Source organism: Erinaceus europaeus, chromosome 15 (assembly GCF_950295315.1).
Source record: "Erinaceus europaeus chromosome 15, mEriEur2.1, whole genome shotgun sequence".
NCBI lineage: Eukaryota > Metazoa > Chordata > Mammalia > Eulipotyphla > Erinaceidae > Erinaceus > Erinaceus europaeus.
In genome coordinates, this window is record NC_080176.1 from 43796642 (window position 1) to 43808619 (window position 11978).

At 40.2% G+C, this 11978-nt stretch overlaps 1 pseudogene; it reads right to left on the bottom strand.

The window, feature by feature from the left end:
• Positions 1–8830: 8830 nt before the first annotated feature.
• On the bottom strand, positions 8831–9539 carry LOC103110873 (NHP2-like protein 1; annotated as a pseudogene).
• Between the last annotated feature and the right edge of the window lie 2439 nt (positions 9540–11978).

Below are 11978 nucleotides of genomic sequence, written 5' to 3' on the forward strand. Positions count from 1 at the left end.
GAAATTAACAGGACTGATCCAATTCTCTTGGCGGGGTAGAACTAGAACCCAGTGTAAAGCATACAACACAGCCTAGAATGTTCCTAGCCGTAACCACAGAATTCAAGCTCAGACCTACAGGGATGCAAAGGTTACATAGGCTCCTGTGTCAAATATGGGCTCCAGATGAAATTGATGGGGTTTACAGTTAACAATATTTATAATGCTTTCCCCATATTTGGGAGCTACTCTCTTCCCTAATCCAGATTTCTTTTCTCTTTAATTTAATTTTTTTTAAATATTTATTTCCTTTTGTTGTCCTTGTTTTGTTGTTGCAGTTATTATTATTGTTGTTGATGTCACTGTTGGATAGGACAGACAGAGAGGAAGGGAAGACAGAGAGAAGGAGAGAAAGATAGACACCTGCAGACCTGCTTCACCACCTGTGAAGCAACTCCCCAGCAGGTGGAGAGCCAGGGGCTCAGACCAGGATTCTTAAGCCAGTCCTTGGGCTTTTGTGCCATGTACCTGCTTTTAAACCACTGCACTACCTCCCGACTTCCCCTAATACATCATTCTAGTCCCTTTTCCAACTATATTTCCTGTCTCAATTATTTGAGTCTTGCAACTGAGGCTTATTTAGTGGTCCTCAAGTTATAAAAAGTATGAAAACTCTAAAACTGTATTGAACATTTATGATAAGACAGTATTTTACAATGATTTACTGGAACCTTGATGTCACTTTAATTGTTGGTGTTGGTGTGTGTGTGTGTGTGTGTGTGTGTGTGTGTGTGTGTGTGTGTGTGTGTGTCAGTAGGCTTACTGATAGTTCTTAGTGTCTGCAGGATACCACCACAACTGGATTTTTTAAAATTAAATGAGAGACAGGGGGTGGGGAGGGGGCCAAAGAGAAGGAGAAACAATTCAAGAGTACCTGCTCTCCTAAGTTGGTCATCATCTGATTTTCTTTACTTGTTTTCTTTTTAAATAGTCATTGGTTTTCATAGTAGTTTTAAATATTATTTTTCAGGGATGAGAAATTGCATAATTGTTAAGCAAAAAATCTTCATGTTTGAGGCTCTGAGGTCCCAGGTTCAATTCTCATACAACCATTAGCAGTAGCTCATCAGTACTTTGGAAAAACATAAATAAATAAAAATAAAATATTATAGTAATATTGTTTTAGCAAATATTTTATTATAAGGTTTTCTCTAGTCATAATGAGAGCTGCAGATTTTTCTTAAAATTAATTTGTTCTTATGAAGAAATATTTTTCTAAGAAAAGAGTTACATAATTTTGTGTAAAATTATACTTTACTATTTAGTTATTTATTCTTTAAAGAGAGCCTGCTATGTGATTATTTTATTCTTGGGAAATAAAAAGGGAAGTCCCCAGATCTTACAGACTATCCTCCAGAATGACTTCTTCTTCTTCTAGTGTATGCCCTTCTTCCGTAGCCAGTCAACAGCGTCAGGTTGAGCCTGATGTAAAGATTCGAGACCTCCTTTGAATCTGGAGAGGTGGCAGTCGTTGGCTATGTGGGTCATAGTCTGTCTGTAGCCGCAGGGGCAGTTCGGGTCGTCTCTGGCTCCCCAGCGATGGAACATAGCAGCGCACCGGCCATGGCCTGTTCGATAATGATTGAGGAGGGCCCAATCATAACGAGCTAGGTCAAAGCCGGGTTGACGCCTGCAGGGGTCTGTGATGAGGTGTTTGTTCTTTACCTCAGCTGACTGCCAACTCTGTTTCCAAGAGACTGGAACAGAGAAGTTCAGTGTAGGCATAGGGGACCAGATTGGGTGACGAGACGTCAAGCATTGGACAGGGTGGGCGAAGATATCTGCGTATATTGGCAGGTCCGGTAGAGCGTAGAAGTGGGAAATGAACTTAGATGATGCCACATCCTGATGAATATCTGGCGGGGTGATGTTGCTAAGAACTGGCAGCCATGGAACCAGGGTGGAACGGATGGTTCCAGAAATTATCCTCATGGAGGAATATAATTTGGAATCGACCAAGTGGACATGGGGGCTATGGAACCATACTGGGGCACAGTATTCTGCAGTGGAATAGCATAGTGCCAGACATGATGATCGTAGTGTGGAAGCGCTCCCGCCCCATGAGGAGCTGGCCAGTCTTGCAATGATGTTATTCCTCGCGCCCACCCTTGCTGCAGTTTTTATGAGATGTTCGTGAAATGACAGAGTGTGATCGAGAGTAACACCAAGATGGACTGGCTGGGCTTCATGCTGGATTCTCTTACCGCCAAGCTGCACATTAAGCTCACGCAAGACCGAGGCATGGTGTAGATGGAAAACAGATGATACCGTTTTTGCAGTGCTAGGGATTAGTAGCCATTTTTTACAGTAATCAGATATCAGAGACATGTCTTTCGTGAGTGTTTCCTCGAGGATGTCAAACTTGGATGCCTGAGTTGCACAGGAGATGTCATCGGCGTAGATGAACTTCCTTGAAGAAGTTTCTGGGAGGTCATGACTAAGAATGACTAAGAAGTATCTACTGTCTTCAAATCTTTAATGTTTTAGTTACTGGCTTGGTGAATTGAGTATGTTCTCACATCTTTATATTAAAGAAAATATCTGATTTTAGAAATAGTTATTTCTAAAATAAGTTGTTATTTTATCATTTCTGATTATACATTGCTATTTAGAAGTATTTTATGAAGAATATAAGAAGAAAGATAATTTTAAAACTATACTTTACCTGAAATATACATTCAGAAATAAGTAGACACACACAATGTATTGCAATCTATCATTACAGCCTATGACACGGTCTGGCACCGTGGTCTCCTAGTCAAGATCTCAAGATGCCTGCCTCCATGAGTGGCCAACACTATATCGTTTCTTCTCCAGAACAGAAGATTTCGGGTACATCTGGGTGACAAGTCTAGCAGATGGAGACTTGTCTCAAGTGGGCTCCCCCACGGCTCTGTTCTGGCTCCTATGCTATTTAATATTTACATCAATGACCTCCCAGAAAATTCTTCAAGGAAGTTCATCTACGCCGGTGACATCTGCTGTGCAACTCAGGCATCAAAGTTCGACATTCTCGAGGAAACACTCACGAAAGACATGTCTCTGATATCTGATTACTGTAAAAAATGGCAACTAATCCCTAGCACTGCAAAAACGGTATCATCTGTTTTCCATCTACACCATGCCTCGGCCTCGCGTGAGCTTAATGTGCAGCTTGGCGATACGAGAATCCGGCATGAAGCCCAGCCAGTCTATCTTGGCTTTACTCTTGATCGCACTCTGTCATTTCACAAACATCTCATAAAAACTGCAGCAAAGGTGGGCGCGAGGAATAATATCATTGCAAGACTGGCCAGCTCCTCATGGGGCGTGAACACTTCCACACTATGATCATCATGTCTGGCATTATGCTATTCCACTGCAGAATACTGTGCCCCAGTATGGTTCCGTAGCCCCCATGTCCACTTGGTCGATTCCAAATTATATTCCTCCATGAGGATAATTTCTGGAACCATCCGTTCCACCCCGGTTCCATGGCTGCCAGTTCCTAGCAACATCGCCCCGCCAGATATTCGTCGGGATGCGGCATCATCTAAGTTCATTTCCCACGTCTACGCTCGACCAGACCTGCCAATATACGCGGATATATTTGCCCACCCTGTCCAATGCTTGACGTCTCGTCATCCAATCTGGTCCCCTATGCCTACACTGAACTTCTCTGTTCCAGTTTCTTGGAAACAGAGTTGGCAGTCAGCTGAGGTAAAGAACAAACACCTCATCACAGACCCCTGCAGGCGTCAACCCGGCTTTGACCTAGCACGTTATGATTGGGCCCTCCTCAATCGTTATCGAACAGGCCATGGCCGGTGTGCTGCTATGTTCCATCGCTGGGGAGCCAGAGACGACCTGAACTGCCCCTGCAGCTACAGACCCACATAGTCAACGACTGCCACCTCTCCAGATTCAAAAGAGGTCTCGAAACTTTACATCAGGCTCAACCTGATGCTGTTGACTGGCTACGGAAGAAGGGCAAACGCTAGAAGAAGATTACAGAAATTATTAAGCTAATAAAATAGGATGGTTTGGGTAGTAATAGTCTTGAGTTTTATAGTAGAAAATAATTTTAAAATACCAACAGAGAAAGGGCACTGCATATAAGCCCATAAACATTCAAAGAACAGATTCATTAATATACCAAAAAATATCAAAGTATATATGTTCTCATATATATATTCATATGTCAAGAAAAGCATAATAATTTTTGTTTCCATAGCACACCTACTACACCAGTGTCATCACAGTGCTTCAGTGTTTCAAGCTCAATATTCTATGGTTGACCATATAAAGTTGATAAATATGTTTCAGAAGGGCAGTGAATCAAGGTCATGCTTCCTTAATCCCATATAGTCCAACTTTATTCCCCCTTCATTGCTTCTAAAGCAAGAATGAAGTAGTGAAAAATTATATTACTGCAATACCTATAAAATCTGTGAATGCAACGAGATTTTGCTGGAGGATTATAAAATATGTCACAATTGCAAGCAGCATTGTCAGGCATGGATTCCAGTCATGTGTATGGGTGTTGCTATTTATGAATTTTTTATTCCATACACTCTTAGGGGCATTTCTTGGGTCTCTTAAAATCCTCTGGATGAGAAAATGTATATAAAGGGCATAATCATTGAAACTTATATAAACATTGCCCTTATATAAAGGGCATAATCATTGAAACTTGAAATCTCTCCATCTACCTTTGTATAGCTTAATAAAATCAAGCATCCTAAGGAATATAGCTATAGTGGGAACACAACTTACCTTTTAAATGTTTATAATTCTGAATAAGGATTTCTGCTCTGCTACTGTTCTTGTGTTAATATGTTAAGAATAGTTTAGATCTGTTATGCTTACTCCTGTCTAAAAAGTCTCACCATGAGGTGATAACACAGACGATTATCTCCTCTAGTCATTTCCCTTTTCAATATAAATGCTGCAAAAATATTTCACCTACCATATAGTTACCTTTCCTTATTGTAACTGTGCAGTAATCTAAATGAAAGCTTTAGGGAATTCTTTTTAAGCAAGCTCCGAATCTGTTGTCACGATTCATGATCTCTATGATACCGTACTTCCCTTAGGTAGAAGTCATCTGTCAATCCATTTTTGAAAAGCATTTGTGGCATTGCTGCATTGGTCTTCAATTTCATTTTGTTTCAAGAATTCCAGGTAATGTTAATACTTTCATTCTGAGTGTGGAAGGAGTTGTACATATCACATTAATTTCAATCACAAATTATAATAAATGAAGCGGTAATACAAAAACTCAGAAAATATGCAAATGATAAAAAGAGATGCAGAAAAAGATAACCAAATAAAGAATTAAGTAAATAACAATCATATTTATTTATTATTATTTATTGACTAATTTGTTCATTTATTTTGCCTCCAAGGTTATCTCTGGTACTAGATGTCTGCATGAGGAATCCACTACTCCTGGAGGCTATTTTTTTCTCTTTTGATGCCTTTGTTGTTTATTGTTGTTGTTATTGTTATTACTGTTATTGCTATTGTGTTGTTGGATAGGACAGAAAGAAATCAAGAGAGGAGGGGAAAACATAGAGGGGAGAGAAATCTACATATAACTTTCATTTCTCAAAACCTTTATTAATAGCCTGTTGTTGACCAGAATGTTAACAAAAATATAAAGTCAATCAACACATTTTTTATATTTTATATGTATTACATACTATATTCTTTTTTAAAATTTTTATTTCCAGCCCCGTGTCCCCGGGGCTGGAGCTGGTTGCACTTTCCACCATGTGCGCTTAACCAGCTGCGCCACCGCCCAGCCCCAACTGGTTTATTTTTAAGAGACATAACATCACATCGCTGGTAATGAAGAGGGCTAAATATTGCTGCTTATATATTTTTTATTCATGCAAATAATTATTGACAAGACCTCTGTAGGTCTGAGCTCTCATTCTGTAATCATAGCTAGGAACATTCTAGGCTGCACTGTCTTTCTCCATGGCAAATTATGTTGATCCAACTTCCCTTCAGAGAATGGGGCAGTACCTACCAATGTTAATCCATATTGAAAGTCTCCAACATTTTGATGCATAGGCCCCAGTTCTGAGAATATATACTATCAATGTAAACAAGGTTTCAAATTGGTAACTTGATTAAATTTTAACAGTGGGCTTAAAATGCTATTACATTTCTAAAAATGACTATTTATTTGAAATATTAAAATCACCTTTATTCTTCAACCAGGAACCCCAGCAACAAGTGGTTGTGTCACTATATAAGACACAGCTAGCTGGGAGTTCACCAGTGGTGCTGTGGGCTAAGCTCACGTGGGGCAAAATGCCAGGACTGGCATAAGGGTCCTGGTTAGAGCCCCAGGTTCCCCACCTGCAGGGGAGTCACTTCACAAACAAGTATGCAGGTGTCTTTCTCTCCCCCTCAATGTCTTCCTCTCCTCTCTCCATTTCTCTCTATCCTATCCAACAACAATGACATCAGCAACAAAAACAATAAGGACAACAAAAAGGGAATATATAAATAAATATTTAAAAAAACATACAGGTGGGTACAGAGCAGCAGCAGCTGTGTTTCTCTCCTCTCCTCGCCTGGGTCAACTAGTAATACCAAACAAAATCACCATGGATCGCAACAAGACAGGACTAGAACAACTTCAGGAACCCACCAAATCAACAGTGAGTGCAAACACGTGTGGCTCATGGACAGAGAGGAGCCTAGGGAGAGATTAAGCACCTGGTAACAGTCCAGCAGTTTACCAGTTGAGACACCACCTCCAGTGTGTTTCACCAACAAAAAGATGGCTGAGGGAAGGAAAGGACTCTCCTGATACTCACCAAGTGCATCTGTGAGTCTCCATTGCTATGGTCCTGCAATTTCTCTTTGGGAATATATCCTAAGGAATCCAATACACCCTTCCAAAAAGATTTATGTACACATATATTCTTAGCAGCATAATTTGTAATAGCCAAAACCTGGAAGAAACCCAGGTGTCCAATAATAGATGTGTGGCTGAGCAAGTTGTGGTATATATACACAATGGAATACTACTCAGCTATAAAAAATGGTGACCACGATTTTCAGCCAATCTTGGATGGAGCTTGAAAAATTCATGTTAAGTTAAGTAAGTCAGAAACAGAAGGATGAATATGGGATGATCTCACTCTAAGGCAGAAGTTGAAAAACAAGGTCAGAAGAGAAAAAAACAAGTAGAACCTGAACTGGACTTGGTGTATTGCACCAAAGTAAAAGACTCTGGGGTGTTTTGGGGGGAAGAATACAGGTCCAAGAAGGATGACAGAGGACCTAGTGGGGGGGGTGTATTTTTGTCTGGAAAACTGGGAATTTTTATGCATGTACAAACTATTGTATTTACTGTGGAATGTGAAACATTAATTCCCCAATAAAGAAATTACAAAAAAAAAGATACAGCTTGCTATATCTTGCTACATATATATATATGTAAATAGCATTAAATGACATATATCATGGTAAGGTCTTGTATGATACAGCAAATCCTAACCATGGGATCTTCAAAGTAAATCAACTTCCCAAATAACTTGGTTACAACTATTACTACCTATTTGCCTTCTTAAACTCTAAGCAGGAACCTTTCTCATTCTCTATAATACCTATATTTCTCCCAGTCCTAGAATCTTTGGATTGTGGCTCATTTCCCTGCATGTCACTCTAGACTCATACTATTTGATAATGCATTTACTGAACTCAACCAAATCAATGTAACCAGTACCTCGACACATTTCATTGGTGTCCAGAGACAACATAGTGGACCTTCTTGTAGGCCTCTACAGGACCTTGCCCTAAATATGGGTCAACATTGGTGAGAACCACCCCATTCTCCAAAGGGAGGTTGGGTTAACAGTCTGCCACTCCAGGAATATGGGTCCTACAGTGAGTGCAGGCTAAAATGTTCCTAGCTATGACCACAGAATGCGAGCTCAGACCTACAAGGTTGCAGAGGTTACATAGGCTCCTGTGCTGAATATGGGCCCCAGATCAAATCTATGGTGTTTACAATTAATGATATCTATCTACTTTCCCCATATTGGGGGGCTATTCTCTTCCCTGATCTGGCTTTCTAGTCCTATTTCCAACTCTGACACAATCTCCCTAGACAATACTTTTTATCCCACCTACATGTTAGTTGTTGGGCTCAGGCCAAAAAGAGTAAAGTCATGGGACCCTTGGAATATACCTAAAATAGATCTATGAGCCTTTTCCAAAATGGAAACCCCAAATCCCATCTGCTATATTCTTACCTTTAGGTTCCTGATTATTAAACAATTTGTTCTGCTTTATATCTTAATGCTTTTTCAGCCACCAAGTTGCAGATGCCAACATGATGTCAACCTGACTTCCCTGGACAGATGACCTCACTGATGTGCCCTGGAAACCCACCTCTCCAGAGTCCTGCCCCACTACAGAAAGCTAGAAACAGGCTGGGAAAATGAATTGACCCATCAACACCCATGTCCAGCAGCAAGCAATAACAGAAGTCAGACCTTTTGCACTCCATAATGATCCTGGGTCCATGCTCCCAGAGGAATATTGAATAGGAAATCTTCAGTGGAGCTCATGGGATATGGAACTCTGGTGATGGGAATTGCGTGGAAGTGTACCCCTCTTATCTTATGTTTTTGTCAGTCATTATTAAATCACTAAATCAATCAATACTTTTCAGTGTGACAATATTTTATAATCATTAAAATAATACTATATGCTAACAGACAATATGATAGACAATCTCAGCAGGAAGGGAGAGTCAGTGGGAAAGTATGGCTGAGGTCACTGGTTAGACTAAGAGCCCTTTCATGAATTGCTGAATTTTCCTGATCTGCTGCTTCAGCTGTGAGCCTTCTTCAGTGGTAACAAAACAAGCAATGGTGGGCCTGGAGATCCCACAGCCTCATCCTAGGTTCTGCTTGGAGCACACAGACACACAGGCTATGTTCTTGTCTTCACAAAGCAGAGGGAGGTGAAGGATGAGTTCTAGGGGTTCCACATCCACAGCATCACAGTGAACTCAGAGATGCCTCAGTCGAGCGTTTTAGTGGCCTCACTGGCTCTTTGCTGCAGCTGTTTGTCATTGCATGTCTGCTGAGCAACACCCAGTAACTGCTTAGTAAGTGGGCCTCTGTGAGGGGCTAGGTCTTCTGATTTACATCAGCCTCAGTCAGGGTGGTCGTCCCCAGATCTCACCAGTCTCCAGGAAGCATAGATGCCCTCAGAGCAGGAGAGCCAAGAATCTTCATCAGAAAAGAAATATTTAATCAAAAACAAAACTATAAGCTTCTTATGACTGAAAATCTGTATAAGACCTAACTGAGTTGAACTGTACTTTGCAATTCTTTTTCACACCGTGGATCGCACAGGACATGAATAATAATTATGTGGAGTAGCGGAGTTAATGGATAAGCCAGCTCAAATATCCTAAGGAAGAAGTGATCTTGGGCACACCTGGAACTCATAAATATAGAAGAGTTAAACTCACTCAGTTCCATTATCTCTGTGCTTTAAATATTTATCTCCTCTCTTCCCAGTCCATTATCATTGTCCCAGTTAAGGCTTTTATAATTTCTCACCTGTAATGTTTCAATTATCTTCTTAATAATGTCCCTGCATTTAGTATTTCTATATACCATCCTTTATGTTTTGATCAAGTCATATTTTAAATCAAATTATATTAAGTCACTCTAATTGATAATTGCTCAGCTGTTAAACTTTACCCCCACCACAAAAATCTTGAACTCCTTCTTCAACTCAGAGTATTGCATTATCTGTGTCACTAATCAACACTGCTGCATTTCCCACCACTGTAGAGCTAAACTGGAGTCCTTGGAGTTTCTTAGAACACCTCATAATCTGTTGACTCTCATGAGATTTTATCTCACTCTTTTAAAAGGCTTAACTGAATAAATCTTCTGTTGTCTTAGCATGCATAGACTCTTTTTCCTTTGTCTTTACACTGAGGTTGTACAGACTTTCATGAAGCAACTAAACTACTATTGATTCTTAAGCAGGCAGCAGGAGTAGCTTTTTATGCTTGTTTTCTAAAGCCTGATACAATTCCTAAACATAATAGGCATATTATATTTGTAATAAACATTAGATATTAATATCTTAATAATTTCTCTTATTTTATTTTTAAAATATTTTTTTTCTGTATTTCTCTCTCCCTATCACCCCCTTCTCTCTTGATTTCTGGCTATCTCTATCCTATAACTAAATAGATAATAAAAAAATTAAGGGAGTAGGGCGGTAGCGCAGTGGGTTAAGTGCAGGTGGCACAAAGCCCAAGGACTGGTGTAAGGATCCTAGTTCGATTCCCTGGATCCCCACCTGCAGGGGAGTCACTTCACAAGCAGTGAGGCAGGTCTGCAGGTGTCTATCTTTCTCTTCCCCTCTCTGTCTTCCCCTCTTCTCTCCATTTCTCTCTGTCCTATTCAATAACAACTACAACAATAAAAAATGGCAACAAAAGGGAATAAGTAAATAAATATTTTTAAAAAATTAAAAAGAGAGAGAGGAGAGAGAGAGACACTACAGCATTGCTTCACTGCTCCTAAGGCTTTTTCCCTGCAGGTGGGGGGGTCAGGTATTTGAAACAAGGTTCTTGGTTTTGTTAATTTATCCTTTCTTAAATAAAAAATAAATTTAAAAAGAAAATATGGACAAAACTACAGGAGAAGAGGGGCACAATTCTACACAATTCCCACTTTCAGGGTTCCACATCCTACCCCCTCTACTGGAATCTTTCCTATTCTTTATCCCTCTGTGAGAATGGACCCAGGAACTTTATGGGGTGTAGAAAGAAAGTAGAAGGTCTGACTTCTGTAATTGCTTCTCCTCTGAACATGGGCGTTGGCAGGTCAATTAACACCCCCAGCCTGTTTCTATCTTTCCCTAGTGGGGCAGGGGCCCGGAGAGATGGTGTTCCAGGGTACATTGGTGAGGTCATCTTCCCTGGGAAGTCAGGTTGGCATCATGGTAGCATCTGCAACTTGGTGGCTAAAAAATCACTAAGATATAAAGTAGAACAAAATGCTTAATAATCAGAAATCTAAAGGGAAGAACACAGCAGGTGAGATTTGGGGTTTCCATTTTGGAAAAGGCTCATAGATCTATTTTAGGTATATTCCAAGGGGCCCATGACTTTACTAATTTCGGCCTGAGCCCAACAACTAACATGCAGGTTTCCTAAAGGTTTTGTCTGGGGAGATAGTGTCAGGTTTAGAATCAAGACTAAAAAGCTGGGTCAAGGAAGAGAATAGCTCCCAAATCTGGAAAAGCACATAAATACAATTAAATGTAACCCCCTTCGGTTTGATCTGGAGCCTTTATTCACTGCAGGAGTCTGTGTAACCTCTGTATCCCTGTAGGTCTGAGCTCACATTCTGAGGTCATAGCTAGGAACCTTCTAAGCTGCACCATTGCCAGTTCTATCTTCCTCAAGATAGATGATTTTGGCCCAAGCTCCCTTTGGAAAATGGAGTAGTACCAACCATTTTTTATCCACTTTGAGGGCAAGGTCCTGTAGGGACCCACAACAGGGTCCATTACGTTGTTCTTGATGGAGATGACCAGTGACAGTCAAGAGAGGGATCTGTTAAAGATCTGTCTGTGTGGGAATTCCAGGACCCTTTGACCAGGGCCCTGGCAGATGAGGTGGCCTGGTAGTAACCAAAACAGCCATGGTTAAATTATGATGGTATCCTGCCAATTCTAGCTTTTGTAGTCCTTACTTACTAACTGCTCATTTATCTTTTTTTTTAACTTTATTTCTTTATTGAGGAATTAGTGTTTTACCTTCAACAGTAAATACAATAGTTTGTACATGCATAACATTCCCCAGTTTCCCATTTAACAATACAACCCCCATTTAATTATCATAAATTTTAACTTAAAAATTTTTCATTCTTTCAAAATTTCTAAAAATATGC